The 11,298-nt window shown below is 41.4% G+C and overlaps 1 protein-coding gene across 1 annotated transcript in view; it reads left to right on the top strand.

The window, feature by feature from the left end:
* Positions 1–6,205: 6,205 nt before the first annotated feature.
* FAM3C (FAM3 metabolism regulating signaling molecule C) overlaps positions 6,206–11,298 on the top strand; it is a 47,828-nt gene continuing 42,735 nt past the window's right edge. Inside the window, exon 1 of the mRNA XM_082846966.1 lies at positions 6,206–6,324. The gene's annotated coding sequence lies outside the window, so the exon portion shown is untranslated. The remainder of the gene's footprint in view (positions 6,325–11,298) is intronic.

The raw sequence follows: 11,298 nt of genomic DNA, 5'->3' as shown, positions 1-11,298 counted from the left end.
AAAAAATGAACAGGTTAGGGACTCATAAATATCCTTTCATATTTAATCAGGATACAAGTTCAGAACACAGATGTGGTATCTTGGTGGGGGGTGGGGGGGTGGTATTGAAGAAACTGCAATAGAAATTGACCTAAAATTAAATGCGGCTCGTGAAACAAATTTTGGTAGGTAGACTGATTCCCATCCCTATCTAGGTCATAGGTATATCAAGGAAAGGCATTTTGCACATACAGCCTTGCACAAGTCATACAGACTATAGGATTTGAAAGTCAATGGCATGGTCTGGGATTCCAGTGTTTCCAACTAATTCTTTGGACAGGTGATATTGAAATGAGTAACATTAGGAAAAAGGTTCAACAGATTTAAGAGTGTATAAAACTACGTGAAAAGAACACACAAAGATGGCAGCAAAGCATGGAATAGGTTTTGTTTTGTTTTATTTTGTTTTGCTACTTGTATGTTTCTTAGACCTGCTGTAATCACATGGGATTTTGGCCTCCTGGAGTGTTGCTGAATTATGTTTAGTGGCCACTAAATCCACTAGAGAACAGGTCTTAATGCAATACTGTCCATTGGATGATATTTTGTTACACATATTCCTGTGGCTTGGCCCTTCAAAGCAAACAATGCATTACAATTTAACGTAACTAGAGATCTTAATGTTTAATAAAAATACCACAGTCACAGTGAATCCTTTTCTGCTTAGAGAAAAGGGTTCTCATATTCAGTTCTTAATCAAGGACTGAAGTTACAGACTGAAGTAATTATGTTTTAGGAAAATACAAAGTTTGTTCCGTATTTGTTCAGTTGCTTCTTCTCAGAGGATTTTCTGATAGATTTTTTTTTTTTTAATGAGAGGTGGAAAGAAGTGTTTTTAGATGACTTTATGTGAGGCTTATTCATTCATTTAATTAGAATTAGGGGTGCAGCCACATTTTCCCATTTGCTCTGTAGCAGTAAAAAAAAAAAAATTTTCTCCCAAGGTCTGATAAATATATATTTTAAAATACCTCATAGACTATGTGAGTATTGTGTACATGCCAGATATGTGTTGTTTCTGCGTGTGTGTGTGTGTGTGTGTGTGTGTGTGTGTGTATTTAGGCTGATCTCTGGCTTCTGTATCTTTGCTTGGCATTACAAACAGGTAACATTGCCATATAAGCCTTCAAAAAGTATTTTTTAGATTATGATGCTGAGTCAGACATTTTTCTAGCCAGTAATGTTTTATAAAACAGAATAATAAACTATTCTTCTGAAGAAACCACTAGTAATCTTAATAATTGTTTATAATACACACTCGTACATACTTTCAGGGAAAGGGAAGTTTCTTTGCAGTCATGATTACAATACATATTTTAGATGTGGGTTACCATATTCAGTATATTATTTAATATGATTTATAACCAAGACAAAAATGCCAAATTTTCCCACACTGAAAGATCTATTAAAAGATCTAATCCAAACCAGAATTTCCTAGGGAGTAGCAAAAAGATATCATTAAAAAAAGTCCAAAATTTTATGGTCTCTATAATTTTCTTGTATGTTGCTAGAAAAGCAGTAATAGATGGAAAACTAGAGTACTTCTTTACGTAAAAATACATTTGTTATAATGATTTCATTGTATCTTACATATGTTTCATGGTAAATTAAACCACTTATTTTGTATAGACTGTGTTACTTATGGACCAAATACAGTGTCATGAAATCTGTGGGCTTGCTAGATTTTTGGTTGTTTTTTTTTTTTTCGGAACGCGGGCCTCTCACTGTTGTGGCCTCTCCCGTTGCGGAGCACAGGCTCCGGACACACAGGCCCAGCAGCCATGGCTCACGGGCCCAGCCGCTCCACGGCATGTGGGATCTTCCCGGACCGGGGCACGAACCCGTGTCCCCTACATCGGCAGGCGGACTCTCAACCACTGCTTCACCAGGGAAGCCCTTAGCTAGTTTTTTAAACGATACTATTTTGCTTATCTGAGGTATCTAGAGTAGTCAAACTCATAGAAATGGAATGCAGAAGGGCTGCAATGGATTGGAGAGACAGGAGGATGAGGAGTTATTGCTTAATGGGTCCAGAGTTTCATTTCTTCGAGATGAAGAGTTCTGGAGGTGGGAGGTAGTGCTGATTGCACAACAATGTGAATGTACTTAACATCCGCAGACTGTACACTTAAAAACAGTTAAAATGGTAAAATTTTATGTTAAAATGGTAAATGTATCTAAGGAAAGGAAAGGAGGGGAGTTTAGGGTGAGGCATTTAGGCAAAAGTCCATCTGACTCATTCAACACAGGCTGAGAGAAAGAGAAGTCAGGAAATTTGGAGTCTTTACAGAGACAACTAGGATTAAACTTGGCTCAACTGATGACACGTTTAGCTTGGCAGGAAAGGAGTTGGTAGGATGAGAGGGTAACACTGGTGTCCCATGTCTTATACCTATAGGCTGGAGGAAGTTTGAGAGTCCTGAATGCACACTTCTGTAAACATTCTGAACAACAGTTTTTAAGCCACACCTGGGTGTGGTATTTAAGTTAGTGTAGGTATTGTATTTGACATTTTAACTCTTGTTTTTATTAGTCTACCTCTGTTTCTTCCCTCCCCCTGATATTCTTTAAAAGCTAGGAGAGTTCCTGGCTATCTCTCTACAAGTTTGACTTTACGATCCAGTATAAGCATGCTTTAATATTTTAATGTCATCCCACTCCTAGGACTGGTCAGCTTGCATTTATGCACGTATGTATGTATGTATTTGTTTATTTATTTTTACTTTGTCTTTTTACAAACCTTTTCCTCCATGTTTCAGTAACTTATCACTACATTAAAAAACTACCAAAAAACTTAGCAATTGAAAACAGCAACAAACAATGATTTCTCGGGCTTCCCTGGTGGTGCGGTGGTTAAGAATCCGCCTGCCAAGGCAGGGGACACGGGTTTGAGCCCTGGTCCGGGAAGATCCCACATGCCGCGGAGCAACTAAGCCCGTGCACCACAACTACTGAGCATGCACTCTAGAGCCCGCGAGCCACAACTACTGAAGCTCACGCACCTAGAGCCCATGCTTCGTAACAAGAGAAGCCACCACAGCAATGAGAAGCCTGCACACCGCAATGAAGAGGAGCCCCCGCTCGCCGCAACTAGAGAAAGCCTGCGCGCAGCAACGAAGACACAACACAGCCAAAAATAAAGTAAATTAAAAAAATAATAAATTAAAAGATACAAAAACAATGATTTCTCAAGATTCTGTGGGCTGGCTGGTTCCCATGTGGTATTGTCTAGGGTCACTCATGTGGTGCACTCAGCAAGGAGCTTAGCTGGGGCTGGACTACACAGATGACTTCACTCAGCTACTGACTCTGCCTGGCTGGATGGTATGGGTCTAACTAGGCCTCTCCTCCACTAATGCTTCTTTTGTTGTTGTTGTTTTTTAATTTTATTATTATTTTTTTGGCTGTGTTGGGTCTTCGTTGCTGTGTGTGGGCTTTCTTTAGTTGCAGTGAGCGGGGGCTACTCTTCGTTGTGGTGTGTGGGCTTCTCGTTGCAGTCACTTCTTTTGTTGTGGAGCACGGGCTCTAGGCGTGTGGGCTTCAGTAGTTGTGGCTCGCGGGCTCAGTAGTTGTGGCTCACAGGCTCTAGAGCGCAGGCTCAGTAGTTGTGGTGCACGGGCTTAGTTGCTCTGCGTTGGCCTCTCTTTCTCTCCACGTAGTTTCTTCTCGTTCAGTAGCCTGGTCTGAGTTTCTTTATGTGATGACTGGATCCTAAGAAAATGGAAGCTTCAAGGCCCAGAATTTACACAGCAGCACTTTAGCTGCATTCTGTGGGTCAAAATAAGTCCCAGGGCCAGCCTAGTTTGCAGAGGAGGGACACAGACTCTACGTAAAAGTGGCATGAATTTACAGGAATGGGAGGAATGTTGGTGGCTGTATTTGCAGGCAGTCTACTACTCCATATACAGATAACTGATGCCAAATGAAATATTCTGCTTGAGAATGGGTCCAATTAATACTCTGAGGCTCTTTATCAAGTTTAACCTTTAGCAATATTATATAATCTTTATGTGGGAAATAGTATAGTATAAATTATAGTTTTATATAAAACCTTGTACCCATTGAAGAGAGAATTAATTTTCTTTTTAAGTATAGACAAGAGTGAGCTTTGAGGTTTGAATTTGGGGCATGTGGGTTTGAATCTTGGCTCTGCCACATACTAGCAGCAGGATCCTGGACAGCTTTCTCTTTCTGTCATGCACTTTTCTTCTCTGTATTTATAGGATTATTGTGAGGATTATATGAGTAAATATATATAAAGTGCTTAGGAGTCTGGTGCAAAACAAATAATAATAAATATCAGCTTTAAAAATATAAATTATCATTACCTATTATGTAACATAGCAACACTGCTTTGGATTAAGCCTCTTGGAGCTGCAAAGTTTTCTGTAGTCTTACTAAACGCAATCACTAATCCTGACTATTTCTCCTGCCTCCCCACCTCTTGCCAAGTAAAAAGGTAGGTGAAAAAACTGGTTGATTAACAGCTGCTCTAAAGAAGTGATTTACCAACTTTTAAACATTGCAATCCCTATGAAAAAATATAATTTACATTGTAGGCCAGGACACTGTAACCTATTCAACCACACTTAACACTGTACAAATGTGTCATGAAACAATACTTATCCTCAAGTTGTGCTGTGAACTCTGATGTTTTTTGTTCTATCCTATTTCAGTGAATCAACAACAAAATGTTGGTTGTGACCCACTATTATTAATTTCATTACCTACTGAAGGGTTCTAAGTTACATATTATGGTCATTGGATATTCAACACACTTTCAGTCCAGAAATTGTTTCAAGTGTGGTGCTATAAGAATATAGCATATGTCATTTTCATACAGGCCAATTTGGTTATGGAGCAAAAAACTTTTTTCACAAATATGGCCTGACCTCCCTAATCAAGAGGCTTCTAAATTCTTTCAGTGGGACCTGAGGAACTAGGGGAAGCATGGTGACAGTACATGTTGTATTTTGGTATCATAAGAAACAAAGTGCCTTGTTCGTTTGGAGCTAGATGGACTAGGCTGGAATTCCAACTTCACAACTTACTACCTTATATGTTTGAACAAGTGATTTAAACTCAACTTTGGAGTCTTGGTTTTTTGATTTGTTAAAGCAAAATACAGATATTGACTTCGGTTGAGTTGTGAGCATTAAATGAGAATACATTCCCAAAGGCCCATCAAGGTCCAAGAAAAATAAGGCTCTCAGAATGCATTTATTGCTTCCTCCTCCTACCATGGAACACAAACTTCCAAATTCATAGCTATTACTTAAGTTCTGTGTTTTATATTTTTGCAGGAAAGTTAAGACTTGGTAGAAGACTAACTATGGTTAGACTCTATTATTTCTTTAATGCAATTTAATTTCTACAACCATGTATTGTTCTGACATTCTACCTAATAATAGTTAATGATGAGAGTTATAGTTATTAATTATTCTGGAATATGTATCGGAATTATGAAACTATTTTGTGTTCTCAAGTTTTGGATAGTGGGACTTGGATTGACTTCTCAATTAACAGCACAATCGTGGGAAAAGGTGTGTACAGGAGAAAAACATTTCTAACTGTCGGGTTCCTAAATAAATGAAACAAAAGTGAGGTGCAAAATACAAGCACTACCTTTCTCCTTGGGTCAGACATTTGGGGTTACCAACGTTCTAGCGCTCCGACAGGTAGTATTTTCACCGTAGGTTAGTTAGCTTTTAAGGAGTCAAAAGGAACTCGCCTACGACCTTACGTTGAACTCACCGTCTCGTATACCCTAGCTGGTGGACTTCTAGAATGGGACTGATTACTTTAAAATTTCTTCCTTTAAGGTGGGGATTATGGAAGTGTGGGTCAAGGCGGCGTGTGGTAGAAATAGACGATACCTATCTGCCCTCTTCTGGGGTGCGGCCGGCCGCCGCCCCTGCGGCTCCCACGTGGCAGGTCCCGAAAGCGCAGCGCAGGCGGGGGGCGGGGCCGCAGGGCCCTCCCTCTCAGCTCTACGGCCCCTCCCTCCGGCCTGCGGGGCGACCGTTAGGTCCTCCACCGCCAGGGGGCGGGCGCGGCTTCCCGGCGGCGGGGCCCATTGGTCGCGGCGGGGAAGTGAGGGAGGCGGCCCAGCGGCTAGCTGGCTTCCTCTTGGCCACTCGCGTGGGTGAGGGGAAGCCGTAGGAACCCGGGAGGAAGCGGAGGAGCGAGCGGGAGGCGGCGGTGGCTCCTGTCGACCTTCGGCAAGACTGACCGCAGGGAGGCCGAAAAGCGGGCACGCGCGGCGGAGAGGCGGGCGGAAGGCCGGTGAGACGCACGGGGAGGCGGACGGAGCCGCGGCCGAGGGCGGGGAGGATGGAGGGAGGCTGGGGGCAGCCGGGCACCCACCTTCACCTTTATCCTCTGCTCACCCCGCGACCGCCGGCCCGGGGTGTGCCCGGGCGTACTCAGGTCGTCGTGGCGCGTCCCGCCGAGGGCAGGGCGCGGCAGGACCAGGGCACCAGAGCGTGGTTGGCCGGGGGTCCGGGCCGCCGCCCCCGCGCGGGCATCCCCAGTACGGCGGCCAGTCCGCGGAGGGCGGGGCGGCCACTGCACCTGGCGCTCCGGCCTGTGACTGGCACCTGGGGCGCGCGTCCGGCTCTGGGGCTCCCGCTCGTGTTGGAAATGGGGGCCGAGTGCTCTAAAGAGGCGGGGATGGAGTTGTAGGTTGCATTTGAACTCTGAGGAGGGCGGTCTTGGCTCACTTGTAAAGTTTTAGTGTCTTCTAAGTTGGAAGTACTTTTTATTTTTAAAACCTATGTCGGCCCATTGGCATTCGGTGTCATTGATGGATGTGCTGTTCGTTCCTTTTTTTTTCTTTTTCTTGTTTTTCCCCCATATGTTTGCCGCTGTCCTCACAGTTTCTACCATATGTTACGATTTGTGACCCTAGATCTGAATAATGAGTGTTGGACTGACGTTGAGATTAAGATCTCCAACTGTAATTTTTTGTGTTTTCATCATCCTCTACCTTTTGCTTTTTAAAATTTCGTGTCATACAAAACTATTTAATTGACAGAACCTTTTCTTTGTTTCTTTTTATTTGGCCTAAAAGAATATGAATACAATGATCCTAGATACTAGATTGCTTACTAGGCACTGTGTCAAGTGCTTTCATATGCACATTTATTTCTTACAACCCATAGAGTAGGTCCGTTTGTGTATCTTTCCCAATTTTACTGAGAAATTATGAACTCCCATAGAGGTTGAGGTTGATGCTGACAGTAGATCCCAGACCCCTTGAACTCTTAACCACCTTTCAGGACTAATGGTATGCTGTCACATTTTACAATTTTACGTGAAGGGAAACCTTAATGTTATTCATACAGTGCATCATTGAGTACAAAGGGATCTCCATTTAATTTAGAACATACAAGTTACTAACTCATGCCATTCAGCAAGAGATTGGCAGAATCTGCATCCGGGTTGGTCATATCATTAACTATCTCTTTTTAAAAGCTGCCAGTCTCTTGAGTTCTCTGTCAGTTTACTAATTAAATCACAGGGTTTTTTTTTTTTTTTCCAGTGTATACAGGTGTGAGAAGCTTTGTTTCACAGATTCTGTGTAATGTTTTCTCAGCTCTTTTAAAGACTAGCATTTCTTGATAGTAAGAAATAAAACGAGTTTCATGCAGTGATTCTCAACCTGGGGATCTCTCAGAATCACCCATAAATGAGGGTTTTTAAAAAGGATGCAGTCAGCCCCCCCTGCCCCCCGCCCCGCCCCCAAATCCCCAATGGAGGGGGCTTCTGTTTAAAAGGGAGTCAAAATAAGACTGAGCACCACTGGGTTAAAGTGACTTTTTAAATAAACTTAATATATGTTACGATTAAAACAGAATTACTAACTAATCTTTTCATAATTAAAGAAGATACATTAAAAAGGGAAAAGTCACTGGAAAGAGGGTCAAAGGACAAAGAGATCGTTGAATGGTGAAAAGTAGTCCCTGTGGGGAATCATAAGAATGTTATTTTTTTTTACCACATATTTTAGATCTTAAATGGGCAGTCTCAGTATTCAACAATTTTTACATTCATTTAGACATATGAGAGTGCCTATATGTGCCAGTAATTATAGGTAAGGTGGATACTGTGAATAAGGCAGCCTGGGCCCTCACAAAGCTAGTGGGTTGGCCAAAATGTTCGTTTGGGTTTTTCCATAACATCTTATGGAACTTTAAAAGGTTTTGTGAATTTTATTCTGCTCCTAAAATAGAGCCAGCTGATGTTCTCTCAGAGGAGGAAATTGTATTCCACTGCCTCTAAATTTCCACAGTTTACCCCATCAGTATTCTTTCATTGTCTCCTTCATCGGCCTGTTTGTTTGATTCAAGCTATTTTATTACTTACATCTGCCTTATCTATAATCTAATTAATTTTCATCTGTTCATTATTTTTCTAGTCTCTGGTGAGTTTTTAAATTTCCTTTAAAAACTAAATTTATTCCACATAACATGAAATTTACCGTTTTAAGTGTACAATTCAGTGACATTTAGTGCATTCATAGTATTGGGCAGTCACCACTTCTGTTTAGTTCTACAACATTTTCATCACCCTAAAAGGGAACCTCATGTTCGTTAAGCAGTTACTCACCATTCCCCAACCTTTGGCAACCACTAGTCCGCTTTCTCTGTCTACAGATTTATCTATTCTGAATATTCCATGTAAATGGAGTCAAAATAGGTGATCTTTTGTGTCTAGCTTCTTTTACTTAGCATTATGTTTTAGAGGTTCATTCATGTTGTAGCCTGTATCAGTACTTCATTCCTTTTTATGGCTGAATAATATTCCATGTATAGACACATATTACATTTTGTTTAGTCATTCATCCATTGATGGACCCTGGTGGGTTTTTGTGTGCTAGTGAGAAAAAGTTATGTGGACGTCTGTAGCTATGAGTCTGCATTAATTTTCATCATAAGTTCTGCATGGCTTGTTTAGATAGTATCATGGTTATCAGGTGTACTACTTGACTCTCCATACCATTCAGCCTCTGCAGTTAGTTGATCATTAAATGTGTATTGAGGGACCTGTGCTTGTATCGAAGGACCAAAAAATGAATTTTTTAATTGGTTCAGAAAGTTTTACACTAGAATCTTCTTACTACCAGTTCTCTGCAAATGGCTGCTAACTTGCATCTCCAGGGCCCTTGGGCAGATGGAGCCACTCTGCTCCTCCGTTTCTTCACATGAAAAGTTTGACTGACAGAATTATGTCTGCCCTGGTGCAGTGAAATTCCGCAGACTACTTAAAGACCGTATAAATGAAGTGAATATATGGGGGAATTCTAAAACATTCAGAATAGGAACCTGTAACATCCCATCTAATATAATGTAAAATATTATAGTTACATGAGGAGATGAAGATAGTTTACTAGTTATACTCCTGTAAATTTGTGCTTTTCGTCTCATTTTATAGCGATTTGTGAACTAGACACTTCTTTATCCTGCTTATGTTCAACTTCTTATAGTTAACATGTAGTTTTATTTTTGCTGTTGTACTCAATAATGTCTGTTTCTCCCTCCCTTTCTTTCTTTCCATCTACCCATTCATCCATCTTTCTTTCTCCTCTTGGATGGTATAGTGTAGCATTAAAGTAGGTTACATTACAGCTGTTTAATCGACAGTTGTGGAGCTCTGAAGGAGCAGACGGAACAGAATGTCATTTTGTCTTGTTTTCTGTTTTGGGTATGTTTGTACTGTCAGTTACAGAAATCTGATCCCCATTTCATTTCTTCAACTGGATTATGACTTTTTAAGCAAAATTCTGCTTTGGTAGAGAGGAAACTGCAAGAAAATATTGGGACAGTTTTAATTTTGCACTCTGTTGTTACCATTGCAAACAGGAGTTCGCTTTGCTTTGTTCCTCAGCACATTATTTCCAGATTTATTCACTGCCCACCTCTCCCTCCTCACCCCCGCAGGAGACCTGGCCCAGAGTCAGGTTGATTTCCATTCACTGTTAAGGAAAGAATGAAGATTCTTGTCCTGTGAATTTTTTTTTTTTTTTTTTGCGGTACGCGGGCCTCTCACTGCTGTGGCCTCTCCCGTTGCGGAGCACAGGCTCCGGACGCGCAGGCTCAGCGGCCATGGCTCACGGGCCCAGCCGCTCCGCGGCACGTGGGATCTTCCCGGACCAGGGCACGAACCCGTGTCCCCTGCATCGGCAGGCGGACTCCCAACCACTGCGCCACCAGGGAAGCCCTTGTCCTGTGAATTTTACCTTTGGGCTTTTTTGGCCTAGATCTGACTTACTCCCCACCACTACCCCAAACTTCTCTGTGTGTTTGGATTGGTGTACTATTGGGCTGAAGTTCTCACATCTAAGTGGAATGAGGATCGCCTGGGGAGTTTCGTAACCATGCAGGAGTTTTAATCCTCACTCCACAGGATTCTGGGCTCAGGAGTTTGCCTCGTAAAAAGCCCACTAGTAATTGTGGTGCCCATGGTGTGTGTTATTTTATAGTTAGGGATTCAAAGAACCAGATGTGATGTTTCATTGAATCTAAGATCTTTGTAAGGTACACCATTATTTTATTACTTTTAACCACAAAAATGTGGTTGTGAGCCTCATCCTGATTTAAAACTTGTTAAAATAAGGGAAGTAGTATGTATCTTGGAATCAAAATACAGAGTGTTAGGTACCTGAGAAACCACAAGTTCCTCTTGTTATGGTAAAGGGTTATTACGAAGCTATGGGATAAAAGAATTATAATGTAACAATTCTTTAGACCTTTTACTTTGTAAAATTTGTTTATAATAGAGTTTAATATGTGATGCCTGTACTTGACATAAGTTTGTAACGAAGATTATACTGATGACTTTGTTTTAAAATGCAAGGTAGCTGGATCATAGGGTGTAATGCACTCCAATTTGGCCCCATATTATTTTCATCCTACCCATTTCCAGTCTTTCACATGTTGGTGTTTCAGATCAGGTAAGAAGTCTTATTTTTAAGCTTCTGTGTACTTTAGCGATTTCCATTTTGTAATCACAGTCCATTAAAATATTTACTTAATGTCACGTTGACATTATTGTGGCTTGATCATTTGATTTCTTTTTTATCACTTTTTTTCTGTTAGAGAGTTCATAGCCCTCATTAATGCCAGCTAGCTGGTTGTATGCATATACACCAGCCACCTACTGTCCTATAATGAGTACTTTTAGGATGTTGTGGTGGTAATTGGCATCAGCACCAAGTCTGGGTCAGAGTAAACCTGAACTTTGCTTGCCAACTTAAAT

The sequence above is a fragment of the Leucopleurus acutus genome, assembly GCF_964270905.1.
Source record: "Leucopleurus acutus genome assembly, chromosome: 9".
NCBI lineage: Eukaryota > Metazoa > Chordata > Mammalia > Artiodactyla > Delphinidae > Leucopleurus > Leucopleurus acutus.
The sequence above is the reverse complement of the archived record's forward strand: the minus strand, read 5'-3'. Positions and strand labels throughout refer to the sequence as shown.